This window comes from Triticum aestivum, chromosome 3D (assembly GCF_018294505.1).
Source record: "Triticum aestivum cultivar Chinese Spring chromosome 3D, IWGSC CS RefSeq v2.1, whole genome shotgun sequence".
Lineage (NCBI taxonomy): Eukaryota > Viridiplantae > Streptophyta > Magnoliopsida > Poales > Poaceae > Triticum > Triticum aestivum.
Window position 1 is genome coordinate 312,100,237 of NC_057802.1, and position 6,582 is coordinate 312,106,818.

Consider the following 6,582-nt stretch of genomic DNA (forward strand, 5'->3'; position numbering starts at 1 on the left):
GGGCAAGGTGCGGCGGCGGCGTCGTGCGAGGAGAGGACGACGCGGGGCGGGCCGGCCTGCGGCTCGGCTGGGCTTGGCCCAGTCGGGCGCAGTGCAATTTTTTTTTAAAATATTCCGCGGAAAATAATTCGTAGAAAAATAAATAAAGGTCCAAAAAAAGATAAAACAAATTTTCCCCGTCTAGTTAGAAAAAATTTAGAATAGGGTGAACATTTTTTAACACAAAATAAATTTTTTGAAAACAAGCAATATTTTTAATGCAATTAAAATTGCAAATAAAATCCAAATAAATTCCAATAAATGATTTTAACACTTTTCCTCCAGTATTTCAATTGTTTTGGAGAAGTCATATTTTCTCCTCTCGTTTATTTTTAAAATGAAATATTTTTCCGGAGAGAAAATAATTAAAACCAAAATCCTCGTTTTATTATTTGATGAAAATAAAATATGAAAATTCGAGAAAATCCCCACTCTCTCCGAGGGTCCTTGAGTTGCTTAGGATTTATCGAGGATTTGTCAAAATGCAATAAAACATGATATGCAATGATGATCTATGTATAACATACCAAATTGAAAATTTGGGATGTTACAAGAAGAAGGTGGGGTGGTACGACTTTCAAGATCCGCTCACAAGTGATGTCGTGTAGCTCACCTCCACACTCGTCCTTGCCCTACTCCACCACAATCGAGTTGGACGTGCAGTTGGATGCCGGGGAGGAGGATATGCTCGAGGTTGTCTGTCCCGTAGGTGTACTACACTGCAACTGCGCGCAACCTGGTCGAAGAAATGCTACATAGAGAAATGTCATAAGAGATCAGTGTTCACTTTGATGAGTGGACCCCACATCCACCTTAACGGTGAACACAAGGGATCTTATTTTTTTGCCACCTCAACGTTTACAGGCAGGCCCAACTGGTTAGAACCGCGTTTAAAATGAGCTAATTGCCTTATTAGTGTTTTCTGAGAAAATTTATGTCTAGATCAGTTGCATTCTGTAACTAACCACAAATGTGGTTGTATTTAAATGCTAATCATAAATATGGAGGTATTTAAATACCTTAATCGTAAATACTAGTTAGTTAAGTGAGAGTTTTGAAATATGGAAGGGTAGAAGGAACAATCATGTGGGTTGTGCGTAAGATCTACACTTCTAGCTATAGCTTAATTGGTTTTTGTGTGTTGGGCTGAACTCGTCAATGTAGGTGTGGTGCTCCAAGAGTGATAGAGTTGGAGTCATATTTGTTGGTCTCAACTAAAGGTATGACATATTTACATCTGGATCTGCTTTGCTCGTTATGCGGACGACTTCCTTGTAGCTATCAAGAGCCCCATCATCACTACTATGACAGCTTGTCTACAAAGCATTGGAAATGACGAGTCCATTTGGTAACGACTTTCTGACAAAAAAAAGTCAAACAAATCCAAATATAATTGATCTATCACATTTGATGACTCGTTCGGGGCTAGTTGATCATTTGCCCCACGTTTGCTCTGCCTGGGCAAATATAAGCCCCCACCTTATATTGCAACTAATAAAATGTCTCATCTTTGCTCTGCCTTGAGACAAAATGCCACCCATACTTAACTTGATGGTGTATCTTTACCATATGAGAATAATGAGACGGTGGAAGAATACAAAAATACCCCTAAACAAAATTTTAGTAGCTCATGCAATTGTATGAATGCCGCAAGAAATTTAAATTTTGTCCAAAAACTAGCCAGTCCAAGAAAATCTATTTTTTTCACATAAAAAGAAGTATAATCCTAGTAGTGTAGTGTCCAACTTTCTGATGGAGAATGAGCAAAGAGAAAACGAGATTTCAGACCTTTGTCCAATTTTTTTTCAAGTTTTGGGTGAAATTTTGAATTTCCCACAAAAAACTCAAACAATTATGAAAAAACTAGTATATTCATATTACCGTTGTTCAAATTTCAGCCAATTCTGGACAGGGAACAAAGAGAAACTGACACTACAAAATCTTTCCAAATTTGTTAAAATTTGGGGTAAAAATTTGAACCGCACAGAATAACCTAAAAAAATTATAGAAAATCAAGTATATTCATATTATAGCTATATTCAAATTTCAGCCAATTCTAAGCAACAATAGTAGAGAAAATGGAATATATACTTGTTGTCCAGCAAGTTTGGCGCATTAGACATACAAATACATGAAGTTTTCCGTTACATGAGTTCCAATTTTCATTCTACATCACAAAATAGAGCAACACATCGGGGAATAACCGGGTGTAGAGTGAGGGTAGGTCACCTAGGTGCACCCCCTCTTGTCGAACATGGTAGGCTGCAGCTGGTTGCCATCATGAATGGAACGAAGCCAAGGAACACCAGAGACGCATGCGATGAGGGATGTGGAGGAGAGGGGTGAGCTCACAACGGTCGAGGAGATGGGCGAGCTCACAACGGTTGAGGAGGCGGGCGAGCAGATGGACGGTGGAGGAAGACAACAGATATGACAAGAAGAGCAGAGAACATGATGAGGGCGGCAGGTGGAGGCGGCCGGCGGTGCAGAAGGTAAACCTAAATAGTGACGGCGGCGGCTCGTGTGTTGTGCAAGCGAACTAGCGAACAGGAGCTAGCCAACCCGATGTCTCCGTGTGTATGTTCTTGTTGATTTTGCTCAGGGGCATTTATGTCCCTTTTCATCCCTAATTTCAGCAATTAACTAACGATAAAAACTTAAATTTAATGTGTGGCATTTTATCTAGAAGCGAGTAAAGAAGGTGGGGGCATACTAACCCAGCTAGAGTAAAGATGGGGCAAATGACCAATTAGGCCTCACTCGTTAACAGCCTCCTCAGCCCAAGCTTCCATCTTATGTTCCAAATATTGGCGCTTACCCACAGCCTCATAATAATTTTGCAAAGCTTTCATATCGGATTGTGCTAACATGCGTTATGTTATGAAAAAAACATGCGTTATGTTATGGTGATTCGTTTTATTCAAAAAAAAAAGGCTCCTAAAGCCTAGGCTCTTTCGTCGGTCCCGTGCAGCTCGCCGCGTCCACCGGCTGTCAGTTTGCAACACCCCAAAACGAATTTAGAGCTAGATAGTGGCACTCGCCTCATCTATACTACTATTAAAAGAGCAAACGTAAATTCCTCTAAAGCCACATAACAAACTGTACACGGGATAACCACGACCCTCCAATCAGAGCAATTTACACATATCCTACTGCCCATATTGCGTCAACGGTTTATCACTTAGATCTTATCACTTAAATCAACGTCTGAGATTAAATGTTCTGCCAAGCAGACGCCATCTTCTGCCAATCCTCACAGCGCTCCGCGTCCTCGATCCCGCGGCCCCGCCCGTGATTTCCGGAAAGATTCCACCCGAATCAAGGCTTGTCAAGAAGAATGGGTCAGTTCAAAAAGAAAAGAAAAACGGATCGTAGCAAGCGCCGCCGCTCCTCCCGATCGCCCCGAGCCGACCCCGCCTCCGGTCGCCGCCCACGCACCTGCAAGCCGCCGCCGCCGTCCTCTGCCGGTCAGCCGCACCCAGCATCCTCCTCCTCCCTTCTCTCTCCCTCTCCTCACTAATCTCTCTTTCTCTCTCCATTCCCGCACTGCAGGGCTCCGCCGGACCGTCCCACGCGACTGCCGGCATCCTCCTCCTCCCTTCTCTCTCCCTCTCCTCACTAATCTCTCTTTCTCTCTCCATTCCCGCACTGCAGGGCTCCGCCGGACCGTCCCACGCGACTGCCGGCCTCCTCCCGACCAGACCGACGATGGCGACGACCGGATCTGACCGGCCCCGATCGTTCCCGCCTCGCCTAGCCGCACCACTCATCCGTCCCACCTCTCCCAGCCAGCCCCGCCGCCCCCTCCCTGCCGAGCCCCCTAGTGGTGGACGGTGACATCTCACCTGGACTGGACTGGAGAGTTGCATCCAATCAGGCCTCCCTCCTCTCCACTAAGTGCATCTGATTCTGAACACAGAGTTCTTCACGGTATGTGTTCTACCATTTTTCTCTTTAGGCAGAAGTGTATGCTGCTATGTTGGTTCAACCTTTTGGTAGCGTTCTGATGAAAGTGATGGTTTATTTCATTCAGATGCTGATTAGTTTGCTTGTGGATGTGCTATTTTTGACGCAGGTAATTGTCAATTCTCTGATGCAAGCCATTTGTGTGAGTTGTGCAGGACTGCTACACACACGATGGATTGTGCCCGATTTGTGGGCGACAAGCTATGGCAGCCATCGATCAGTTGGGTTCACGTTGGCCGCAGCCATCGATTACCAGCTCGTCTGAGCATCGTCCAACACATCGTCGTGTGCATAGTAATTTCGTTGTGTGAGGCTCCGACAATAAAACTATTTTAGAAGACACGGCAATATTTTACTATATGAAGTGAAAATGTACAAGTTGTAGATGGACAATTATGGTAGCTCTTCTACACAGTTATTTAGTGTCCAGCGAGGCCCTCAGAGGATATCTAAAGAAGTGAGAATGTACACCTTGTTTTTCTAGGCGAACATGACTTGGATGAGTCAATAGCATAGTAGCCGTAGTTATCTAAAAAAGGCAGTGTCCCAGGCAACAAGGTAAATTGTTCTGCTGTCCAATGCATTGAAGCTATAGTGCATATATGCTTAGTAAATTGTTTGGATTTGTCCGAGACTAATAATGACCAACTTAGTGAATTGTTAAACCTGAAAGTTTGTGTTTTCCATTTAACATAGTGAATTGTTTGCACAATTCAGTTCCGTGTTGATTGAATGGACGTGACGTGATGTTTTCTCCAGGGAACTGACTGAAGTGGATTGACATGGTTTCTGTCCATGATGCAGTTATGTGCTATTCTTCCTTGCTGCAGTGTTGCGCATCTTTGCTGCTGTGGCTGACTCCATGAATATGAAAGCTATATTTACTCCTAAGCTATGAGTGTCCTCTAACTTCCTTCCATGAGAGGTATTTGCTCTCAGTCTCGGCCATCCTTATTACAAGGGATGCAGCAAGGTTCAATGGATCATGACGTTTGGGCTAGATCTGAATCTGTATCTACCAAATCTGTGCGTACATTTTTTATGCTATAAATTTCTTTTTCTTTCAGTATCCTGTTGAAGTTCTATCAGCCGACAGGTGCATTGCACTGTTGAGGAGACACATGCATTTGTATTCGATATTGAAGCGAGCCTGACACCCTGAAAGAACTATACAATGATATTTGGCTATTGCTTTCAGTATTAGAGAAGCATAGAAACAGAACTGCAGGGCTTACTGTATTTTTATGTGACATTCCTCTATGCCATCATGCCATACTGTTTATTTTGAGCAACCTTTCTATGGTATTTTGTTGGACAGTTTTTAGTGTAATCTCAAGCACCTCAATATATGGTAAGCAACTGCATGCTTGGGTATATGTTTTATTCTCAATGTTGTATTCCTTTTATTTGCTCTGTTACTGTAGCAATCAAAAAGAATCGGGCACAAGCTCCAGTTAGTCCTGTACAAAAATTGGTGTAGAAGTGTGATCTATGGATGCCTTATTTTGTCGATTCAGACTTGGGATTGTAGGAAAGTGTGGACTATGGATAAATACCAGAACTGGATTGACCATGTCACATCTTCACCAAGAGTCATGGCACTGGCATATTCAAGCTTTGTTGTTTCCTTCGTTTCCAAGCAACACTCTTAAAGGCAATATATGCAGGTTTATCATTCATGTGAGAGATACGAAAGATGAAACAAAAGTAAAAGGTGTTTATGCTAACGGAGCATCATAATTAGGTAGGAGTGTCTGTTGGTTTTATAAACCCAGTATCATCCTACTACTTGTAGTTTATGTATTGCCTGCAAATAATACAATTTTCAAATGATATTTTGTTATGGTCATATATAAATATGTAAATATTTAAAAGTTTCAGAGGTTCCTTGAGACGAGATGATGGCTCTGATGTGCTATATGTTTACATAGGAGATTTTTTTTTCTCACAGTCGTGCGTTGCACGTGCATTCTTACTAGTGTTGCAAGTAGTTGCGTGGAAGTATGCGATCTGCCGCAGTCTACTTGCGATCCTGCGTATCATTTTTACGATGATCTGCGAAGCTGTTTCAAGGCTTGAAAGTTTAAACTCAAAAGCGACGCACGTGCAGCCCGTACATTTGTGCTGTGCCTAATCTATCTTTCATGATTTGATCGTTTCATACGGAAGAGGAAAAATGCCAAGCTGTCCTCTGTGTTTGATGAACAGCTGGTTCTGATGCTCCGTTATGTTCGATCTTCCCAAAAGCCAGAACCACCGAGTAGTTTATTGCTAGTACTGTGTCAACTTTGCACACATCATACTTAAATTATGCGCATCATTACGCGGTCGAAAATCATAAACAAAACAAAGATCATAAAATAAACGCTCAGGGGCAACCATTTGTCTTCTCAAATGCTGAGGCGCAACCATTTCTCTTCTGTTGTCCTCTTCCTCGACTGCATCTTCTACCTCCCGCTTCCAGCAGCTCGCTCATAAGATGCCTCGGAAGCATTTGGGAGATGGCAACGCAGCCTATGACACGGGGAGCTCGCTGTACGACTCCTACGAGCTGGCCTCCCTCAACAGGATCCTGGA

The 6,582-nt window shown here is 43.0% G+C and overlaps 1 long non-coding RNA gene across 4 annotated transcripts; it reads left to right on the top strand.

Annotated features, from left to right (window-relative positions):
- Nucleotides 1-3,273: 3,273 nt before the first annotated feature.
- Nucleotides 3,274-5,904, top strand: LOC123078595 (uncharacterized). Of its 4 annotated transcripts, XR_006437530.1 has the most exons (4): nt 3,277-3,506; nt 3,592-3,969; nt 4,115-4,930; nt 5,073-5,904. It is a non-coding gene; the product is annotated as an uncharacterized lncRNA (long non-coding RNA). The 4 variants fall into 4 exon arrangements; XR_006437531.1 differs by having other exon boundaries at nt 3,274-3,506; nt 3,694-3,969; nt 4,115-5,310; XR_006437529.1 differs by having other exon boundaries at nt 3,275-3,506; nt 4,161-5,310.
- Nucleotides 5,905-6,582: the final 678 nt, after the last annotated feature.